This window comes from Canis lupus, chromosome 32, assembly GCF_003254725.2.
Source record: "Canis lupus dingo isolate Sandy chromosome 32, ASM325472v2, whole genome shotgun sequence".
In the NCBI taxonomy this organism is placed as follows: domain Eukaryota; kingdom Metazoa; phylum Chordata; class Mammalia; order Carnivora; family Canidae; genus Canis; species Canis lupus.
Genome location: NC_064274.1, coordinates 36674831 through 36698379, shown reverse-complemented (window position 1 = coordinate 36698379; position 23549 = coordinate 36674831). Strand labels below are relative to the sequence as shown.

Below are 23549 nucleotides of genomic sequence, written 5' to 3'. Positions count from 1 at the left end.
TTAATAATCAGTACCAAAAAACGCAAACTCCAGTGTGGAAAAATAAGATAAGCAAATAAAAAAGTAATTCAGTAAAGAATAAAGTACTGTAAAGCAAATTTAAAAACTCAGTCAAATTCACATCGTAAATTACTGGCAATACTTTAGAATGAAGATTCTCTGTCTTTCTGTCTTGATTTCTTCCCATTATATTTTATTCTCACTTGTGTAATTATTCTATCTGCTTGTGGTGGGAAGCAATAAACTCAGTACCTAGGAATGTTTACATATGATTTTTAAGTTATTTTTACTCTTTTGGAAAATTATTTTAATTCAGCAAAGAGATATTTACCAACTCTAAAGAAATGGTTGGTTCATACATATTATGCAATATACCATAAATTCATGGAATTCAAAGGTCTATACAATTTCTTATATTATTCAAAATGATAGAATATTGTTCTATAAAGTACAGATATTAAAATAATTAACTGATTAATCTATATTCTATACATTTTTTGTGTTGTAGTATTCTCATGCTCAAAATTGTTACATTCTGATAATTATGCATTTAATCAATTTTATTATAATGCATAAACCATTCAAAATTAAATTATAATTATGTTTATTAAGTGTTAATTTCATATGTCAAGTTCATCTGTTAAGTGTAAAGTACAGTGCTCTCTCTTTTATTTTTATTTTTTTTATTTTTTTTAAATTTTTCTTACAGTGCTCTCTCTTAAAGAAGTAAGTGAATTCCATTCCATACTGATATTTTAATTCCATACATAAAATTATAACAAATGATCATTTTTAACGCAAATGCATATACATAGTAAGTTGCTGTTCTTTATTATTTTTTTTATTTTTTGAGCTAGTTCTACTGTGCCAAAAAACCTTACATGTATATAAAGTCAGTATTCTCTTTTAAGAAGTAATCAATTATTTAAAATATTAGTTTGTCTATAATATACTCAAGGACTCAAAATATGATTGATAAAAAGGTTTTCAGAAAATGATACATATAATCATCTATCAAAGTTGATTCTTACATGTAATTAATTTTGAGTCTATCTTTAGGTACTTTACATCCCAAACTAACTTTTAAAAAATTATTTTAACATATATTTTTAAAAGGAACAACATTTACAATGTGTTTAGTTTATATTAACATGCTTATTATTATAATACTTAATCCATATATATTTTATAATAATTAAGTATTCTAAGTGCCTAAACATTTATTATTCTTTCCATCTCAGAAAATTTATCTCTAATATTATCCACTCATTATATTTAAACAATATGTTTCTAGTCATGTAATTACCCATATATTTACAAAGAGCTAGAGAGTTACACAGTTCAGAAGAAAGAGAGCTAAGAGTGGACATAGTGCTTTGACAAGACCAGTAATATAAGATATCATGGAAAATCCTGTATGTCCTGGGAAAAAAATGAACATCTACAATTTTTTCAATTTACTGAGGTAGATTGAATTTAAGGAAGGAATTGAATCTTTAACTTAGAAAATTATTGATCACTAGGGCACCTGAGTGGCACAGTCAGTTACATCTCGGACACATACTTTCAGCTCAGGTCATGATCTCAGGGTTGTGAGATCCAGCACTGTGTAGAGCTCTGTACTGAGCATAGAGTCTGATGAAATTTCTCTCCCTCTGCCCCTCCCTGTCTCTCTCTCTCTCTCTCAAATAAACAAATAAATCTTTTTAAAAAGAAAACTATTGATCATTATGGAATAAATTATTAAAAAGTCATGTCCACTGGAACTTAGTGATGAGAACTAAACTTGTGAGAAGAAATGTAGAAGAGAATTCAGTTTTCCCTCCTGTAAGCTCCTCTCCAGTAAGTGCATTATTGCCCTCCTTCACCTGAAGCTGGAAACTACATTCTAACATGAAAAGAGATGGAGAAAATAAGTACATTTTGTATGTTTGAGGTTTAGAAATAATACAACGTGAGGTAGTACAAAGCTGATGGAAATGATAAAATGAAGAGCTCCTCATGGTTCTTTAGAATGTATTTGAAAGCATGCTATCATTCTTATCTAATTAAAATAGGATGCAAGAAATACTTATATTAGAACATTAAAAATCTTCAACTGCTAATTTTTATAAAACACAGAATAGAAAAGTTCATATATGGCACCACTTCTGATTTTCTCTACCTTGCTACATAAATAAAATTTTTATTATAATTATAAAATGAAAGATGGAGCAAAAAACCCTATTAAAATAGTAAGACAAAAAATTTTATCAAATCAAAAGGATTCAAAACTAAAACATATATGTATATAAAACTAAACCGAGGACTGCAATCAATTTTTCCTGACAAATTCCCCAAAATACATTGCTGATACTTACATTTTACTGGGATTTGAAATATGGTCATAAGGAATTCAAAGTTCCAAGGGCTGCCATCAGGAGACCTGCATTGTAGGCCCAACACCATCACATAGGAGCTGTAAGCTTCAGCAAACTATATAGACTCTCAGTTCCTCTCTTGCTTTATCAAAACTAGTAATAAGTTTAGTAAGCTTGGGTTCCTGTGAGGATGGAATAAGATAATATGTGTGAAGTTTTAATTTCATAATATTTTCACTTCCTTAATTTTCAATAGTAGTACTTACTTCATAGAGTTTCATGAAGATTCCTAAATAACTGTTATTGTAGGTTTAGTTATTATACCAACTGGCTTGTCTTGCATGATTAGTCTGGATTCTAGATTCAATGTTATATGCATTATATCATTTAACCTTCACAACAACTCTATGAGCTCAAAACCATATGTTCAATATTTAGAGTTGAAAGAACATATGTAACATCTTCCAGTTTTAATAGCTAACAAGGCTCAATTTCTAGTATACCTGAAGCAAAAGATTGTACTTTTAACTATCACTCTATATTGAGACAATATGAATGATCTAATGAGCAAACTTATGTAGAAATATCCTCTCTGCTACACCATAAAAAATATGTCCTTCCTAAATTAATCCCTAGATATTTATTATAAAGAATCTGTAAATGGGCAAGGACAATCTGTAAATAAAGAGCTGGGAGAGAAGAAATTAGATGCTAAGTGGACTTAGGGTGAATAAGCAGAGTTTGAGGCACTGATGAGTGAGGTTCAAGAAAAGGAATGTGTGGGGAATTAGGGAGAAGATTCTGAGGTCAGAAATTGGATCCCATATAACACCCTATGAAAGGATATTTCCTTGTTGTTGTTGTTGTCTGTTAAATGCAGGGTTTTTTTTTTTTTTTAAGATTTTATTTATTTATCCATGAGAGACACAAAGAGAGAGGCAGAGGGAGAAGAAGGCTCCCTAAGGGGAGCCTGATGTGTGACTCCATCGGGACCGGGATTACCACCTGAGCCAAAGGCAGATGCTCAACCACTGATCCACCCTGGATTCCTAAATGGGGATTCTTAAATAAAATACACTCTTGTACTGAACTGTGCTGGACAGGACTTCAAATGGATTACATTTCAGGAAGTATCATCAGGATTTATATATTCTAAATTAGAGCACACAGCCATGGGCTAAATTAAATCTTTCTTGTAGTCCTATAACCCTAAACCAGGAATATTTTTTTATTGTTTTCTTCTTCCCTTCCCTTCTTAACTTCCCTTCCTCTCTTCCCTCCTTCCTTTCTTTCCAACTTCTCTCATTCATTCCATCTAAATCAGGAATACTAAAGTGTTGCAATATTGTGGTAAATGAAGAGGATTAAGTTCATTTAAAACATGATAACGGGGATCCCTGAGTGGCTCAGCGGATTAGCACCTGCCTTCGGCCCAGGGCGTGATCCTAGAGTCCCGGGATCAGGTCCCACATTGGGCTCCCTGCATGGAACCTACTTCTCCCTCTGCCTGTGTCTCTGCCTCTCTCTCTCTGTGTCTCTCATGAATAAATAAATAAAAAATCTTCAAAAAAATAAAATAAAATAAAGATGATAAATATTGTAGTAATGCTAAGAACACCAACCAAACAAGCAATCAGAGAGATATTACTAAAACTGGAGTTGTAATTCCTGGACGATAGTCTTTTCAAAGTTTTATGTTCTCTTCAGAGAACCAAATCAATGCAGCCCTCTGTGAATTAGCTAAATTAAACAAGTAAAATTTAAAAAAAAAGTCTTAATGAAATAGCAACTTGGAAATTAGTTTTAATTACAACTTTCACATAAGAAAACATTTTTTCCTTTTGGATATTGAGGATGATAGATGCCAACCCTGAAATAAAATACTATTGCTCAGCTTTTCCAACTGTGACTTAAAGTCTAGGTCATCTTGTGCTTACCAATCTAAAAATTCAGGATTTTAAAGCACTATTTTTTTTTTTAATGTGGGCAGTGCTGCATCTGCAGTGTCTATCATACAAATTCTACAAGAAAAATCAAGGCCAGATGGGGAGGGTTGCTGCTTTGTGTGTGGAAGTTTTCCAGATCCTACCTCAAAGGACATTTCTGTATAGTATTGGGCCATTTTTCTAGAATCAGCATATGGCCAGGTGCATAGTGATTGCATTCATAGGCTAAATTCCAAGTAATAATGAAGCAACACCAAGAAAGTCTAGAAAATCTATTACTGTAAGTAACAGTAGAGAGGAGAATGAGAGACAGTGGTACTTAATCTGGGATTCATGGTTCTAAGAAGGCCCCATATATAAGCTTGAAGCTTAAATCCTAGAATTTAGATGAATTTTTGTGTGGAAGTGCATCTGTGCATCTTGTGTGTGTGGGGACTTCTCCAGAAAAATATGTAATCAAATATTTTTAAAGCAATACTGGTGGCTTAAAAACACATTCTCTTTATATAGGTTTGACATTTAGTAATAATAATCAGATTTTTTAATTTTTGAGAAGACCCAGATACTAGGTCTTATCAGATTAAAGCATGGGATCTTATCAGACTAAAAAGAAAAAAAATGTGAATATGTGGCAGGTGGTAAAATTTGCATTCAACATACTGGGGCAGACCTAGGGAGCTGAAATAATACAGGTACAAATTGGCCTAATGACGATAGAGCTCTGCAGAGGCTGGGGTGAAAGCTGCGGCCAGGCAAATCATCCAGTCTCCCATCAGGTGATGTGACATGTAGATGCAGTTTTAGGCTGGTGGGGAGACTGAACCCTACATTTCCTTCCAGTGATTTGAAGTGAATTCTCACTGGGTCCATTACAGCCATTCCTTTATCTTCTGGTGTTTCTTAAACAGCAAGATACATGAGTTTAACCAAAAATATTTGAAAGATTGGAATATCTTTGTGAGTGTTCAATTGCAGCAAAAGGAGAGAACTAGTGGGCTTTTTGCCTGAAAGCTCCTCTCACCTTTACAGACTGAAAACATTAGGTGAATCTTAATTAGGGAAGCTTTTAATGATGAATTCTTTTTCTTTTTCTTTTTTTTAAGTATAGCCACATGCTCCATTTTCTTCTTTTTTTTTTAAATTTTTATTTATTTATGATAGACACACAGTGAGAGAGAGAGAGGCAGAGACATAGGCAGAGGGAGAAGCAGGCTCCATGCACCGGGAGCCCGATGTGGTCTCCAGGATCGCGCCCTGGGCCAAAGGCAGGCGCTAAACTGCTGCGCCACCCAGGGATCCCTGAATTATTTTTCTAATGATGAAGATTGATGTTGCACTATTTCCTTGCTCAAAACATGTCCCTTTCTACTAAGATTTGATAGAAAATTGTCTGATTTACCTGGGATGAATTACATATTTTGAGAAGAAAAATGAGAAAATGTAAGCAATGAAATGCAAATAAGAGGAGGTACTTAGGATACATTTAAATATTGCAAATGACTTATTGGTATGTACAAAAATAGATCAGGTTACGCGATCATATAACATTGACTGATGTGGGCATATTATGAAGTTTCTCTCCATCATTAAATACAATAAGTCTATCCCCCCAAAAAATATAAGAAAGAAAAAAATCCTATAATCTCCAATCTATGTTTCTTGTTGAGTTATATATGGAGATACATCACCTGGATCACTTTTCAAAGAACCCTCTTATGTGTCAGAGAGAAATGTAGTCAAAAGTGACCAATTTGCTTAAGACCTCAATAAGCTTATGTTTAAAAAATTCAGAGAAATGGGTGAAGGGGGTCAGAAGATATATAAACAAAGAAAAATTAAAAAATAAAAATATCTCTCAGGCTGTATTTATGTACATTCATGGGGACCTTACCACATAGTCACTCAGTAAGTATTTAATGAAAGAATAAAGAAACATCATTAAAAGAGAAGAGAACAAAAAAGTTGTAAAATAAGTGTAAGTGATAACTAAAAAAAGAGAGAAAAAAAAACAGCACAATATCTGGCAATTCTAACTACAGATAAATAGGAGTCATTCTTTCCCCCAAGTGACCTAACACAAGTACAGATTCTATAATAAACCCCTTCTTACTGTCTTTTATTGAGCTACCTTACTGCTCCTCATGGAGTGTGATCTCTATTGCCGCAAGTATTATTATTATTATTATTATTAATATTAATATTATATATAATTATGCATTATATAATAATATTATTATTACAGGTATGTTTCTGATTGTCTTTAATGAATGAAAATACACAGTTTTATCATAGTTTTTACGTGTTTTCCTCTTATCAAAACTTTGTGCCACCACAAAGTAAGGTCAGTAAATCCTTCCTTGAACACTTATATTACATTCATATATTCAATACAACAAAAATCACACTATATTTTAATTCTTCATTTGAATGTCTTCCTCTTCACTGGACTAAATCTATTCTTTTTTATTCTTTCATCCTCAGAAGCTACCTGGAACAGTGTAATCACTCTACACAATTTGTAACTGAATGAATGTTCTCAAATTACCTCTCAAGATTTAATGGTTATGTGCTAGAGAAAGTGTGGTAATAAAAGATTATTTTAGAGAACTATGAGAGAATATAAGATATTTGTTATTATTCATTAATTTTCCTGTAAGCATAGTCCATTGCTTGTACTTTTCTGAGGTTAAAATGTATATTCCCTGAGAAAATAATATTGAAAACTTTTTAAAGATAATTTATTTATTTGAGAGAGAGTGAGAGAAAAAGAAAGCATGGTGGGGTGGGGGGTTGAGAAGTAGAGGGAAAAGCAGATTCCTTGTTGAGCAGGGAGCCCAGCCTGATGCAGGGCTCCATCCCAGGATCTGACCTGAGCTGAAGGAAGATGCTTAACCGACTGAGCCACCCAGGTGCCCATGAATTTTAATTCTATAGTATACCCATATGGAAAGGATAATTTTTTATGTTGTATGTGTATAGGTGGACAGAAAGAGATAGTGGAGGGAGAGACATGAAGGGAGAGAGAGAGAGAAAGAGAGAGAGAGAGAGATGAGTAGATAGGAAGACATTGAGACTGAAACAAAGAATTCAATAAAATACAATGACTGAGTGACTAGAAGATTGCAAAATCACAGCTGAGGGTGAAGGTTTTAATGCCATACACAGACAACATGGGAGTTTGAACAAAGGCCATAGGGAGTTAAAAGATAAGCACTACAATAAATGGATATTCTTGGGAAAGAGGAAATTTCTCTTAAGGCAAGGAATTTGGGGTGGATCCTGTAAAGATCACAAGAATATATAATTCATTTTCTTTTGGTCACCACAGAATGGATCTTCAGAGTGCAAGAGAGAGGATGGAGAAGTGAAGGTCAGAATTGGGATAACTCAATGGATAACATTTAATCAATATATAAATTACAGTATTTGAAAGATCATGTCACTGGAGAATATTTTGTTTGTGGGTAGAATGGTGGAGATTAATGGAATTGTGCAATCAATGAGTGTTAATGTTTCATCTGCATAAACATACGGCCAGATAATGTTGAAGAACAGATGTGATTAACAAGCCTGCAATGTCTGCTAATGGTAGCAAATAGAATCATAATGCAAAGTGTCTTTATTTTCCCTGAAGGAATTTCTCCCCAGATGGTTTAGATGAGGTTCAAAATAGATCTTAAAATTAACTCATGCTGATATAAACTGCATCACTTTTTAGGTTCTCATTTAGGTAATATCTTCTACTGCAAACCTTTACTAAGAAAAATGTTCAGATGATATGTTTTATTTTTATTTACCTTCCACTATTTCAATCTAGAAAAGTATTTAGAAAAACTAGATATTTAAGACACATTTATATCAACACAAATGCATTACTACTAATGCTGATCTTATATATCTTGACAATTAACCTGTGAATGTTATTTTATTTTATTTTTCTCCATATTTCTAAGTTAAATAAGTTAATCTGAGAAATCAGATACCACATGATTACAATTGTATGACATTCATGAAAAGACAAACATAATAAACATTAGGCTGGGTTTGGGGTTGGGGTGGGGAGAGGTGAATAAGTAAGATAGAATTTTTTAGGACAATACAGGTATTGTGTTTGATATATAATGGTGAGCAAAAGACATTGTTTTTCAAAACCCATAGAATCTTATAGCACAAAGAGTAAACCTTAATGTATGCAAATTAAAAAGAAATAAGTAGTCAGGGGATCCCAGGAGGGAAGTCAGAAATCTTAAATGAGTTTCACAGGGTTAAAATTGAAGTGTCAGCTGGGCTTCACTCCTTCTGGAGGCTTGAGGGGAAAATCCATTCCCTTGTAGTTTTTAGCTTCTAGAAACTATCTGAATATCTTGTTTCATGGCCTCTTTCTTGAACTTCAAAGCCAGAAGTGTAGCATCTTTCAATCACTCTCTGACTCTGACCCTTCCACCAATCTCTTATTAGAACTCATTGTATTAGGTCCACTTTAATTATGCAGGATAATGTCCACAGACCAAGATCTTTAACTTCATCAGATTTTCAAAGCCCTTTTGTCACGTAAGATAACATATTCACAGGTGTCACAAATTATAACATGGAGATCTTGGAGGTGGCTGTTACTCTGTTTACCACAGTGAATAAAATAAGTTAAATCTGGCAAAATATTAAAATTAAATGAAGTAGAGGAATATATATTCATGGGTGTTCATGATAATATTCTTTCCAAATATTTGGAATATACAATAGTAATTATTAAGTAAATAAAAAATTAGACCCTGGTTGTATTAGAAAACAATTCTTGGAGGCTATGCATCTGCATTGTCTAGACCTTCTGAGCAAAGGGTATTGAAAGAATGCTCACATAACAGACAGCAGAGCATTAGAAACTGGAGAGAGTTTATCTAAATTGAAATAGTGTCTCTAAAATATCTTCAATATAAAGAGCCACAGAGTGATTGGGAAATATAAAATCCTCTTGCTCTTTTCCTTGGAAACATTTGCTTACATTCCAGGGTAATGAACTTAGCAGTGCTTTTTCCCTGTCCATCAGAGAATATATATTTAATGGGGAATCTTTCTCTTTGGAGGGAAGGTTGGACAGATATCCCTGCCACCCCCTTATGAGCTCTAGATCTTGTAATTTGGGGGATCTTTCCCTTTGGTATAACCCATTGATAAACATTTGGCTTTCATTGTGTTGTTCTTTGGGGAGATGGGAAGTAGGCAACCCACAAAAGCTGTGAGATAACACTTCAAATCCTTTAGTTTCAAGGTTAGCATTTAGATCTCTATCATAGTCATAGATATTATCTTTGTTGTATTTTCTTGCCATGCAATGACAACAAATAAAGATCCTCATTCTGTAATATTATTCCACAGACTTTTTTTTTATTCCTCAGAATTGCATATTTTTAACTGTATATAAACATTTACATATAGAAAAACATGGTCATAAAAATAATAAAATCTGATTAGTGTTGGAATAGTGGAAGTTTATATGTTGTGTGTAGTTGCAGTCACTTTTTAGGCCATGAACTCCCAGTTTTCCATCTGCACCTAATTTTTTGCTCTTCACATAAAGTTAAAAACCTCAGTGAGATTTCTGGCTTGTTAAAAAGAAGGTCAGTCAGTTCTTTTCCCAGCCAGTTACTTACAATTTAGAATATATATATTTAAAAGTGCCTCAGACATTATAAAATCTAAAAATAAAGTAAAAATGGAGCTGTATTTATGCTTCAACAATAACTCTGAATAAAATATTCTTCAGCTTAACCGCAAACATGGCCAAGTTCACATTCCAATTCCTGTTTTTATTAACATTAACATTGAGTATTTTTCATGTATCTATAATTTATCTATCAATCTCTATCGATCTATTATCTATCTGTATTTATCTATCTATACTAATGTGAATATATCATTTTATCTCTATTACAAAATGATCGTTTTGCTTTATATTTTTAAGATTGTATTTATTTCAGAGAGAGAGCATGAGTCAGGGCGGGGTGGTTGCAGAGGGAGAAAGAGAACTAGACACTCCACTGAGCAGGGAGCCCAGTGCAGGGCTCAATCCTGGGACCCTGAGATCATGACCTGAGCTGAAGGCAGATACTTAACTGACTGAGCCACTCAGGTGCCCCTAATTTTGTTTTAGTTATGTAGATATTTTGAAATGCCAAATAAAATTAGAGAATGATATTTTAGTATTTTAAAAAGAGATGAGTGACAAACTATTTTATTTTATTTATTTTATTTTATTTATTTTACTTTATTTTATTTTATTTTATTTTATTATTTTATTTATTTTACTTTATTTTATTTTATTTTATTTTATTATTTTATTTATTTTTTTAGAGGAAGAGAAAGAGAAAGTGTGAGTGGGGAGTAGCGGAGGGAAAGAGAAAATCCCAAGCCAGTTGTATGCTCAATGCAGAGCCCCACACAGGGCTTGATCTCAACACTCTGAGATTATGACCTGAACTGAAACCAAGAGTCAGCCACATAACCAACTGAGCCACCCAGGTACCCCACAGTTTTCATATGCATTCATAATTACTAATAGTATCCCATTTCTCTACTTCCATTACTACTTGATGTATTCAAACTCCATAACATTTATTCTAATAAATGGCAACATTCTCCATCTGGTATCCTAGCTTCTGGTCTTAACTCATTAAATTTATTTCCCACCTAGCTACAAAATAATCTTTTTAAAGAAACAATTGTTATCATTTAATCTCTTCACCAAAATAATTATAGGCTCACAGGATAAAGTTCAAGGTCTTTTTCTTTATACACACAAAATGGCACCCATTTATATCTCAAGCTTAGTTGTTTTCCCTAACTACTTCATTAATGACAGCAAAACATTGCTTATAAATTTTCCTTAATTCACAGTGTTTTCTTTTATTTGCTTTTATTTGTGACAGGTCATGTGACTAAACAACACTGTCTTGTTTCTGTTTCTAGAAAGTGTAGTTCAATTCATCTGTCATGTTTTTTTCTACCATCATACTCACTCAAACATTAAATCTCTGTCACTAGAGTCTAAACTCTGAAGAAAAAAAAGTTGATTTGTCTTATATATCTGTAACACACATGCAAATATATATACACACACGGACTGTATAGATATATATAAACATACATATATTGTATATTTACATATAATATACATAAATACATACATACATATATATGCATAAAATATACATATTTGTAGTGAAAATCATAAGATATATTATACAGTCTATTTGAAAAGAGAAATTTTCTTTTCAAATTTTTTTTTCCTCTTAAGGTATCCTTGAAACAAAAAAAAAATCAATACTTTATCAAGGTTATAAAGTATGATGCTATAATTTATACCGACTTCAACTGAAATCATTTATTTTTAATTTTTTTTATTTTTCAATTTTTAAGAAAATCTTTATAGTAGTATCTATTTCTTGTCAGGCAGTATCTCAACAGGAAAATTCAATATCCAATTACTAAGTATTTTAAATATGTAATGCACAGTCAAGAATATTTTAGAATAAGAAAGAGAAGGTTTTCAAAGAATAAAATGGCATATTGGTATAGTTTAGTATAATTTATATTTTTTCGGTAAAAACATGGCCATTTATTTAATCATTTAATACTTTATGGAAGCAAAGAATGTATATTCTTTTCTGAAAATATAAGCCATTTCTTTTTTTCTTTTTTCTTCTTTTTTTTTTTTTTATTGGAGTTTGATTTGCCAACATTTAACACCCCGTGCTCATCCCGTCAAGTACCCTCCTCAGTTACCGTCACCCAGTCACCCCATCCCCCTGCACACCTCCCCTTCCACCACCCCTTGTTCGTTGCTCAAGTTAGGAGTCTCAAGTTCTGTCACCCTCTCTGATTTTTCCCACTCATTTTCTCTCCTTTCCTCTATAATCCCTTTCACTAATTTTTATATTCCTTGCATGAGTGAAACCATATGTTTGTCCTCCAATCAACTTACTTCATTCAACATAATACCCTCCAGTTCCATCCATGTTGAAGCAAATGTTGAGTATTTGTCATTTCTAATGGCTGAGTAATCTTCCATTGTATACATATACCACATCTTCTTAATCCATTCATCTGTTGAAGGACATCAAGTCTCCTTCCACAGTGTGGCTATTGTGGACATTGCTGCTATAAACATTGGGGTGCAGGTGTACTGGCATTTCACTGCATCTGTATCTTTGGGGTAAATCCCCAGCAGTGCAATTGCTGGGTCACAGGGCAGTTCTATTTTTAACTCTTTGAGGAACCTCCACACAGTTTTCCAGAGGGGCTGTACCAGTTCACATTCCTACCAACAGTGCAAGAGGGTTCCCCTTTCTCCACATCTTCTCCAACATTTGTTGTTTCCCGTCTTGTTAATTTTCACCATTCTCACTGGTGTAAGGTGGTATCTCATTGCGGTTTTGATTTGTATTTCTGTGATGGCAAGTGATGTGGGACATTTTCTCATGTGCTTGTTGGCCATGTGTATGTCTTCTTTGGTGAAATTTGTGTTCATGTCTTCTACCCATTTCATTATTGGGTTGCTGTTGAGTTTAATAAGTTCTTTATAGATCTTGGAAACTAGCCCTTTATCTGATACATCATTTGCAAATATCTTCTCCCATTCTGTAGGTTGTCTTTGAGTTTTGTTGACTGTTTCTTTTGCTGTGCAGAAGTTTATTATCGTAAGTCCCAACAATTCATTTTTGCTTTTGTTTCCCTTGCCTTCATAGATGTTATCTTGCAAGAAGTTTCTGTGGCCAAGTTCAAAAAGGGTGTTGCCTGTGTTCTCCTCTAGGATTTTGATGGAATCTTGTCTCACATTTAGATCTTTCATCCATTTTGAGTTTATCTTTGTGTCTGGTGTAAGAGAATGGTCTAGTTTCATTCTTCTGCACATGGCTGTCCAATTTTCCCAGCACCATTTATTGAAGAGACTGTCCTTTTTCCAGTGGATAGTCCTTCCTGCTTTGTCAAATATTAGTTGACCATAGAGTTGAGGGCCCATTTCTGGGTTCTTCTCTATTCTGTTCCATTGATGTGTCTGCTTTTGTGCCAGTACCACACTGTCTTGATGACCATAGCTTTGTAGTACAACCTGAAATCTGGCATTGTGATGCCTCCAGCTATGGTTTTCTTTTTTAAAATTCCCCTGGCTATTTGGGGTCTTTTCTGATTCCACACAAATCTTAAGACGATTTGTTCCAACTCTCTGAAGAACGTCCATGGTATTTTGATAGGGATTGCATTAAATGTGTAAATTTCCCTGGGTAGCATAGACATTTTCACAATATTCTTCCAATCCATGAGCATGGAATATTTTTTCCATATCTTTGTGTCTTCCTCAATTTCTTTCAGTAGTGTTCTGTAGTTTTTAGGGTATAGATCCTTTACCTCTTTGGTTAGGTTTATTTCTAGGTATCTTAGGCTTTTGGGTGCAATTGTAAATGGGATTGACTCCTTAATTTTTCTTTCTTTGGTCTCATTGTTAGAGTAAAGAAATGCCACTGATTTCTGGGCATTGATTTTTGTATGCTGCCACACTGCTGAACTGCTGTATGAGTTCTAGCAATCTTGGGGTTGGAGTCTTTTGGGTTTTCTACGTACAGTATCACGTCATCTGCAAAGAGGGAGAGTTTGACTTCTTTGCCAATTTGAATGCCTTTTATTTCTTTTTGTTGTCTGATTGCTGAGGCTAGGACTTCTAGTACTATGTCAATTAGCAGTGGTGAGAGTGGAGATCCCTGTCGTGTTTGTGATCTTAGGGGAAAGGCTCTCAGATTTTCCCATTGAGAATGATGTTTACTGTCGGCTTTTCATATACAGCTTTTAAGGTGCTGAGGAATATTCCCTCTATCCCTACACTCTGAAGAGTTTTGATCAGGAATGGATGCTGTATTTTGTCAAATGCTTTCTCTGCATCTATTGAGGGGATCATATGGTTCTTGGTTTTTCTCTTGTTGATATAATCTATCACATTGATTGTTTTACGAGTGTTGAACCAGCCTTGCATCCCGGGGATAAATCCCACTTAGTCATGGTGAATAGTCTTCATTATGTACTATTGGATCCTATTGGCTAGTATCTTGTTGAGAATACTTTTTGCATCCGAGTTCATCAGGGATATTCATCTATTATTCTCTTTTTTGGTGGGGTCTTTGTCCGGTTTTGGAATTAAGGTGATGCTGGCCTCATAAAATGAGTTTGGAAGTATTCCATCCCTTTCTATCTTTTGGAACAGCTTTAGTAGAATAGGTATGGTTTCTTCTTTAGACATTTGATAGAACTCCCCTGGGAAGCCATCTGGCCCTGGACTTTTGTGTCCTGGGAGGTTTTTGTCCTGTTTCAATTTTCACTGGTTATTGGCCTGTTCAGGTTTTCTAATTCTTCCTTTTCCAGTTTTGGTGATTTTTAGCTTTCCATAAATGCATTTATTTCTTCTAGATTACCTAATCTATTGGCATATAGCTGCTCATAATATGTTTTTAAAATGATTTGTATTTCCTTGGTATTGATTGTAATCTCTCCTCTTTCATTCATGATTTTATTAATTCGAGTCTTTTTTTCTTTTTAATAAGGCCATCTAGGGGTTTATATATCTTATTAATTCTTTCAAAGAACCAACTCCTTTTTTTTTTTTTTTTAATCTGTTCTACTTTTCTTTTGATCTCTATTTCATTGAGTTCTACTCAGATCTTTATTAACTCTCTTCTTCTGCTGGGTGTAGGTTTTATTTGCTGTTCTTTCTCCAGTTCCTTTAGGTGCAAGTTTAGCTTGTGTATTTGAGTTTTTTCCAATTTTTTTAGGGATGCTTTTGCAATGTATTTCCCTATCAGGATTGCTTTTGCTGTATCACAAAAACTGAAAAGTTGTATCTCATTCTCATTAGTTTCCATGATTCTTTTTAATTCTTGTCTAATTTCCTGGTTGACCCTTTCATCTTTTGGCAGGATGGTCTTTAACCTCCATGTGTTTGAGTTTATTCCAAGTTTCTTCTTGTGATTGAGTTCAAATTTCAAAGCCTTGTGTCCTGAAAATATGCAGGGGACAATCCCAATCTTTTGGTATTGGTTGAGACCTGATTTGTGACCCAATGTGTGGCTATGCTGGAGAAAGTTCCATGTGCACTTGAGAAGAATGTGTACTCAGTTGCACTTGGATGCAAAGTTCTGTAAATATCTGTGAAATCCATCTGGTCCAGTGTATCATTTAAAGCTCTTATTTCTTTGGTGATGTTGTGCTTTAAAAATCTGTCATTTGCAGAAAGTGCCGTGTTGAAGTCTCCTACTATTAGTGTATTATTATCTAAATATGTCTTTATTTTGGTTATTAATCAATTCATATACTTTGCAGCTCCCACAGTAAGGGCATAAATATTCATTATTATTAGGTCTTCTTGTTGGACAGACCCTTTAAGTATGATACAGTGTCACTCTTCATCTCTTACTGCAGTCTTTGGGATAAACTTTATGTGATATGAGGGATGGCTACCCCTGCTTTCTTTTGAGGACCATTTGAATGGTAAATGGTTCCCCAACCTTTTTTTTTTTTTTTTTCAGGCTACAGGTGTTCTTAGGTCTAAAATGAGTCTCTGTAGACAGCAAATAGATGTGTCTTGCTTTTTTATCCAGTCTGAAACCCTGCACCTTTTGATGGGATCATAAGCCCATTCACGTTCAGAGTTACTATTGAAAGATATGAATTTAGTGTTATCATGCTACCTATTTAGTCCCTGTTTTTGTGGATTGTTTTCTTGGACTTCCTCTTTCTTTTACGGAGTCCTCTTTAATATTTCTTGCAGAGCCGGTTTGGTGGTCACATATTCTTTCAGTTTCTGCCTATCTTGGAAGCTCTTTATCTCTCCTATTCTGAATGAGAGCCCTGCTGTATAAAGTATTCTTGGCTGCAGGTTATTCTCATTTAGGACCCTGAATATATCCTGCCAGCCCTTTCTGGCCTGCCAGGTCTCTGTGGAGAGGTCTGCTGTTATCCTAATGCTTCTCCCTGTAAAGGTTAGGGATTTCTTGTCTCTTGCTGCTTTAAAGATCTTCTCTTTATCTTTGGAATGTGCAAGTTTCCCTATTAAATGTCAGGGTGTTGAATGGTTTTTATTGATTTTAGGGGGGGATCTCTCTCTCTCCTGGATCTGAATGCCTGTTTCCCTTTCCAAGTTAGGGAAGTTCTCAGCTATGATTTGTTCAAATACACTTTCTGGACCTCTGTCCCTTTTGGCGCCCTTGGGAACCCCAATTAAACATAGATTTTTCCTTCTGAGGCTGTCATTTATTTCCCTTAACCTTTCCTAATGATCTTTTAATTGTTTTTCTCTTTTTTCCTCAGCTTCCCTCCTTGCCATCAACTTGTCTTCTATGTCACTCGCTGGTTTTCTACCTTGTCAGCCCTCATCCTTAGGACCTCCAGTTTGGATTGCATCTCATTTCATTGATTTTTAATTTTGGCTTGATTAGATCTAAATTCTGTAGTCATGAAGTCTCTTGAACCTTTATGCTTTTTTCCAGAGCCACTAGTAGCTTCATAATGGTGCTTCTGAATTGGCTTTCTGACATCAAATTATAATCCAAATTGTGTAACTCTGTGGGAGAGAGGACTGTTTCTGATTCTTTTGAGGTGAGTTCTTCCTTCTAGTCATTTTGCTCAGTGCAGCATGGTTGTATGAGTGGGCTGAGTCAAGAATATCAACCATGACCTAAATAAATTTCACCCTAGATGATTCTGATGAAGTCAGAAACCAGAAATTGAAAACAAAGATCAGAATGAAATAAAACAAAAGGACCACTAAAGTGAAAGACAAATTTTAAAACAAAGTAGTAAAAAATAAAAGGCCACGAATCCCAAAGGAGAAGAAAAAAAAAGAAAAAGAGAAAAAAAGAAGAGAAAAAAGCAAAAGTCAAGTGGAAAAAAGAAGAAAAGAAGGGGGCTGGGAGATGGTGGTGGTGATAAAGTTGTAGTGGAGGGAGAATGTAGTGTACCTGAGGGGTCCTAGAAGGTGATCCTCTTCATTCTGGGTATATTAAGTTCTGTACATTAGAAGATGCTCAGTCCCAAATTTATATAAACCAGAAATACTTGTAGAGGCCCTCAACATTGACCACGAAAACATAAATGAGACAAAAGAGGGGGGCAGAATGGGAATGAGGAATCTCACAGAATGAACCAGCATGGTATACCATTTGGTTCTGGGTGCATGCTGCTCATATTCAGAAAATATTAACTTCCACCATTGTAGAACAAAATGAGGCAGATAAAACAAAAAACACAAAACAAAAAAATATATCTTGTATATCTTCCAAAATTAAGTTGAGTATGTTGAAGGGAATGTAGAAGTGGAAAATACATCTAAGACATGTAATTGTAGAAATATGAAAGTAAAAAAGGATGAATCTTAAAAATGAAAAGGTAAAATATTGTAGTTAAGGTGGGAAAAGAGAAAGAATGTTGGAAATTTATAGTCTGATATAAAAATGAATTGTCCTGGAAAAAGGAAGGAAAAAAAAAGGAGGGGTACCCTCTGGTTTTATGTAAGTCCCTCGACTTCCAGTGCTGCTTGGTCAAGAACTTGCTCTTCCCCTGTTCTTCCAGCTGGTCTTCTAGGGGAGCAGCCTGCTGTGCTGATTCTCAAGTGTGTGCACCTGGGGCGCTGCTAAGCCCCCTGCCAGGTGCACGGTTCAGTGGGAGCTGTTTATCCTGTGACACCCCTGCTCCCTGGTGGTGCCAATCCATCCCAGGCACAAGGTGACACCAGGAGGGACAGCAACAGTGGCGGGGCCAGCTCTGGAGCCCTGGAGTCAGCCCCCGCAGTAGCTCCGGAGCTCTCCGTCTGCAGGGCCTGGAGGCTCCGGGGCGGGGCCGCTGATCTGCTCAGCTGGGGCAGGAGCGTCCTCGCTGTCCTGGGCCCTCCCGGCCTCTGCCTGTCCCGGGGGAGGCCGGATCCTGGGCTGTGTCCCGGCGCCCTGTGCTCCGGGGCCTGCGCTGGTGGATTCGCGCTCCCGGGCCGCAGCCCCCTCCGCGGAGCTGCCTCGAGCGCCCGGAGCTGCTCCCCAGGCCGAGGGGCAGGCGTTCCAGCCCTTTCCTGCTCGGCGGGCGGTGTGTGGCGCGCTCCCGCCCGGGGCGCAGTTCCTCTGTCAGTGGCCCCGGGAACCGGGGGCTCCACTGCCCCTCCCGGGATCCTGCTCCAACTCCCTGCGAGCGCCTTTCCGACCGGGAGGAATCCGGGGCAGATTTTTAAAGTTCCCGCTTCTCCGGAGCTGGGCTCTCCTGTCCTGGGGGCCCTTGCCGGGGGCCTTAGTCTGCTCCTCGTGGGACCCCTCCCCCACTGCATTCTTTTTTATTTTATTTTTTTCCACCTTCCTACCTTGTTAGAAATGCAAGCCCTTCTCTCTGTAGCTTCCGGCTGTTCTCTCTTTAAATCTCAGGCCAATTGGTAGGTGTTCAGGATGGTTTGAAAGTCATCTAGGTCAGTTGCGGGCGGGGTCAGGTGAGGCCCCTCCTCCTCCGCCAGCTTGCCCCGCCCCATTTTGTTTTCAACTCAGTGTTCAAAGTGCCCTCTCACCTTCAAATCAGAATAAATACATTTATTTGTTAATATGACTAATTCTTCCTCCTATTTGCATCATCTTCAAGTTCATTTGTTAGTATTACAATCATAGAATGCCTGAAAATTTACTGTTTCTTATATGTCCTTGAGTGGTCAGACTCACCTGTATGAAAATATAAGTCGAATAATTGTAACAATTTTTAAAGGGGAAATCAATTAACTCTTCTTTTCACATTGTCAGGTTTTCTCCCATCTGTGCAAAAAAAATGAATTGGTGTCATAAATCTAGAGGCAGCCAAAAATACAAGCCCACATATAACATCCTACTTATGCAAATAATGCATCTGCTGCTGTACTAGCAGGCCAAAGACTATTTCCAACTAGACTTATACACACCCACAATACTGTGAGGATTAAATCAATCAAAACCATATTCTACTAGAATTATATAAAAAAAACCCTAATATATTCATGCAATATAATTATGTACAACTGGCTTATGAAGTGTTTTAATTACCCAGCACATCTGAATGCCAACTCATATTTTGACTACCATTAACCAATTGTTCACAAAAAAATAACTTTTCTTCTACATTTCTATTAGTGGAATTTTTATTTATTTAGAAAATTTTAAACATATTAAATACATTAACTTTTTAAAAAATTTTCTAACCATACTAAAACTCCTCCATTACTTAATTATCTAATTAGGAAATTAAATCAGGAGTAGCAAAATGTGAGATTTTTCTTATATTTAAATATTTTATAGATTCAACTTGTGCTTTTTGTATGAAGAAAATTTTGGTTATAGGTGTACTATGCTTTATTTTAATTTTTTAAACATTAAAATAAAGTTCATGATTAAATGTAAATATTTAATTGTTTTAAAATGTATTTTACATGTGTTATTGAAAATAAGTCTCACAACCACTGTATGAAGAAAATAGATTCACTTACTTTTTTTTTTTTCACTTACTTTTTTTTAACCACTTGTCAAATGGTAAACATGCTCTTTCAGCAAATGATGTCCTCTAAGTGAATTCAGAAACAATCATTTAAACTATGCTGCATGAAGCACTAGGTTTGCCCAACATTGTATGTAAATTTGTTATGTGCTGACTTAATAACTACAAGTTAGTTAATGTCTATTAGTTAACCATAAGTAATTATTAAATTATTCATAGAATAAATTATTTATAGGAGAAAAAGATTCTAGTGCTTCCTTTCGTCATGGACATTGTTCAGTAACAAACTATGTTAATGATCACTAGATTATACAATTTATAAAAATTTCATTAATGTTGACTTCCCATTAAATTGATTTTTATTTTATCCCTACAAATTTATAAAACTACCTACTTCATTTCTTTACCTAAAAGCATAACATTTTTATATCAATAACCTACAAGAGACTCAATAGAAGTACAGTAATTTTAAAAAAATTATACTTTGTAATAAAAATATATATATACACTTTGATAAATAGATGTGTGATCTTCCCCTTCATCTCCAGCTAGGATATTCAGCCATATATTGTCTCCAACACTCAAAATCACTTCTCTAAATGAAACTGCAACTAAATAGTGAAAACATGTCTCTACCCATGCCAAACATTCATAACTATTTTTCTCAGGTTTTATAATTTTTACATTTTCATTGTATATATGTATCTTTTACATAGATAACATTTTTCAGGTTTCAAAATTTGAAAGTTGCACAATAGTATTCCATAGAAAGTCTTTCTCCCACTTAAGTTCTCCAGATATCTTAGTACTTACAATATTGAGAATATTTTTCTTTTTTATAACCTGACATTTATCTTAGGGATCAGTTGATGTCAATATACACATTCCTATTTTTTTTCAGATTTACTGAAGTTCTATGGGTGTATCATTCTAGAAGTTGTCTTTAGTATGTGCCACTATTACTCACTTAGTTATAGAACCCAGAATCAAAGCCAGTTCAAAACAATCTTTTAACTTAGCTGTTCAAATAGACTCTATTTTCTTCATCCTTGCTCCCTAGAAAGTTTATTCTTTTCCCTAAAAGTAATTGTTTAGAACCCTAAGACAATCATGTCACTTCTATGTTTCAAATCATATCATGGCTTTCATTGTTCTTACTTACACTTTCCACTGTGTTACCTATTTTTCTCATACTTTGTCTAGGCTGCAGCCACAATACTATACTTAACTGTTGTTTACTGAGCAGCTGCTAATACATCGTGCTCTGTTTTAGGTGCTGGGAATACCAAAGGGAACCAAAAAAAGTTCCACTTTTCATAATCCCTATGTCCACATGAGGGAAAGAACATATGGCAGGTGATGAAAAGTGCACATGAGGATAAAGAAGATCCAGGACAAGAAGTGATGAGAGGCGCAGTGTTTTTTTATAGGTTGGCAGGAGGAATTTGTGTAGGTAACTGAGGCACAGCAATTCTGTGCTGAAAACAAATCAGTAGCAAAGATTCTGAGGTAGAAACATGATTTGTGTAATAAATAAGTCAGGCTCATTAAATGTAGAGGCCAGACCAGGTGGGCATTGAGACAAGAATGAAAGCAGGGAACATATTAGGGAACTACTAAATGGAAAAAAAAAAAAAAAGATTAAAATGATGGCACTGTAGGCAGGGATAAATAATGAAGTGACTGAAAATTGGTCTAATTCAAAATATATTTTAAAACTGGATTTGCTCCTAGATTGCATGTGAAAGGTTTTAGAATGGAGAGGTCAATGACAACATTAAAGTTTCTGGCTTGAGCAAATACAAATTGCAGTAACTGGAGCAATATGGAAGCAGCAAGTTTTTTTGTTTATTTAGTTAGTTTTGGTTTTGGGAGGAGGAAAGAGTTCAGTATTTGAAGGGTATTCAACATCTAAGTGGAGTCAAGCAGGCAGTTAGATGTATAAGCATGACTGTCATGGAGAGATCTGAGCCTCATGTAGGACTTTGGAACTTCTTGGAAAAGTGATAACATTTAATAACATGATACTAGCCAGTATTGTACATGAAGAAGAGGGAACTAAGGACTGACTTCTGGAACTCTTTCTTATTTAGAAATCTAACAAAAGGAATTGAGAAGAAGCAGGGAAATTGTAGGATAATTATGTAATCTGGAGGCCAAATGAAGAAAATATTTCAAGAAGGAAAGAGGATCAAGAAAGAAGGAATCAAGAAGGAAGATCTTCAAGAAGAAAGTACAATCAAGTAGAAAGGAATTAACAACACAGGAGACAGCAGATACTGGTGAGGATGTGGAGAAAGGGGAACCCCCTTCCACTGTTGGTGGGAAATCAAACAGTACAGCCACTCTGGAAAACAGTATGGAGTTTCCTCAAAAAGCTAAAAATAGAGCTACCTTATGGCCCAGCAATTGCATTACTATGTATTTACCCAAAGGATACAAAAATAGTGATTCAAAAGTACATGCACCCTGATATTTATAGCAGCATTATCAACAATAGCCAAATATGGAATAGCCCAAATATCCATCAACTAATGAATGAGTAAAGAAAATGTGATATATATATTGTGATATATGTGTGTGTATACACACACACACACACACACACACACAATGGAATATTGCGGAGTCATCAAAAGGAATGAAAATTTGTCATTTGCAATGACATGTATGGAGCTAAAGAGTATTATGTTGAATGGAATAAATCAGTCAGAGAAAGACAATTATATTGTTTCACTCATGTGGAATTTAAGAAATGAAACAAAAGAGCATAGCAGAAAAAGAGGGAGACAAAGACTTAACTATAGATAATAAACTGAGGGTTGCTGGAGGGGAGGTGGGTAGGGGAAGGGGTTAAATGGGTGATGGGAGTTAAGGAAGGCACTTGTTGAGATGAGCACTGGGTGTTGTAGGTAAGTGATGAGTCACTAAATTCTACTCCTGAAACTAATATTACATTGTATGTTAACTAACTGGAACTTCAATACAAACTTGAAACCACAAAAATAAAAGAAAGGAAGGAAGGAAGGAGGGACAGAGGGAAGGAAGGAAGAATCAAGCATTAAATATGGCTAAGAAATACAAGAAAATGAAAGCAAAAAAAAATGACTATTTGATTAAACAATGTAGAGGCCTATGGTGATGTTAGAAAGCATAGTTTGCCTGAAATGATAGGAATAGAAACCTGTTTAAGAGGGCTGAATATAGAAATAGAGAAACACATTACATCTGAAACTAATGATTTACTATATGTTGGCTAATTGAATTTAAATAAAAAGGAAAAAAAGAAATGGGGAAACACAAGTACAAACAGAAAATTCACATGACTCATTTCAGCATTTTTTATTGTAAAGTAAAAAATGTGGCTGTATCTAAAGAGAAGAGTGACAATCTCCAGATGTGGTTTCTAGTTCCCTTTATTTCTTATCAGTTTTTGCCTTATGTATCTTGAAGTGCTGCCATTAGGTGTATAAATATTTATGATTGTTATGTCTCCTTGATTCATTTACTCTTTTATCATTCTAAAATGTCTCTTTTTATGTCCATGTCTTGAAGTCTTCTGCATCTGATAATAATAAGGCCATCGACAACCTTCTTATGCTTACTATTTGTGTACGTTTTAATCTGGTCAGAAAATATTTGCCTTTTAGTTAAACGGTCTACTTCACGTATACTGAATACAAGTGAATGCATAATTGTTTTCATGCCACAATGG

At 35.1% G+C, this 23549-nt stretch overlaps 1 long non-coding RNA gene across 1 annotated transcript in view; it reads right to left on the bottom strand.

Moving 5' to 3' along the window:
* LOC118353125 (uncharacterized) overlaps window positions 1–19122 on the bottom strand; it is a 32063-nt gene extending 12941 nt beyond the window's left edge. Inside the window, exons 1-2 of the long non-coding RNA XR_004811415.2 lie at window positions 19033–19122; window positions 2361–2542 (exon numbers count right to left, since the gene is read on the bottom strand). This is a non-coding gene — a long non-coding RNA (uncharacterized LOC118353125). The remainder of the gene's footprint in view (window positions 1–2360; window positions 2543–19032) is intronic.
* Window positions 19123–23549: the final 4427 nt, after the last annotated feature.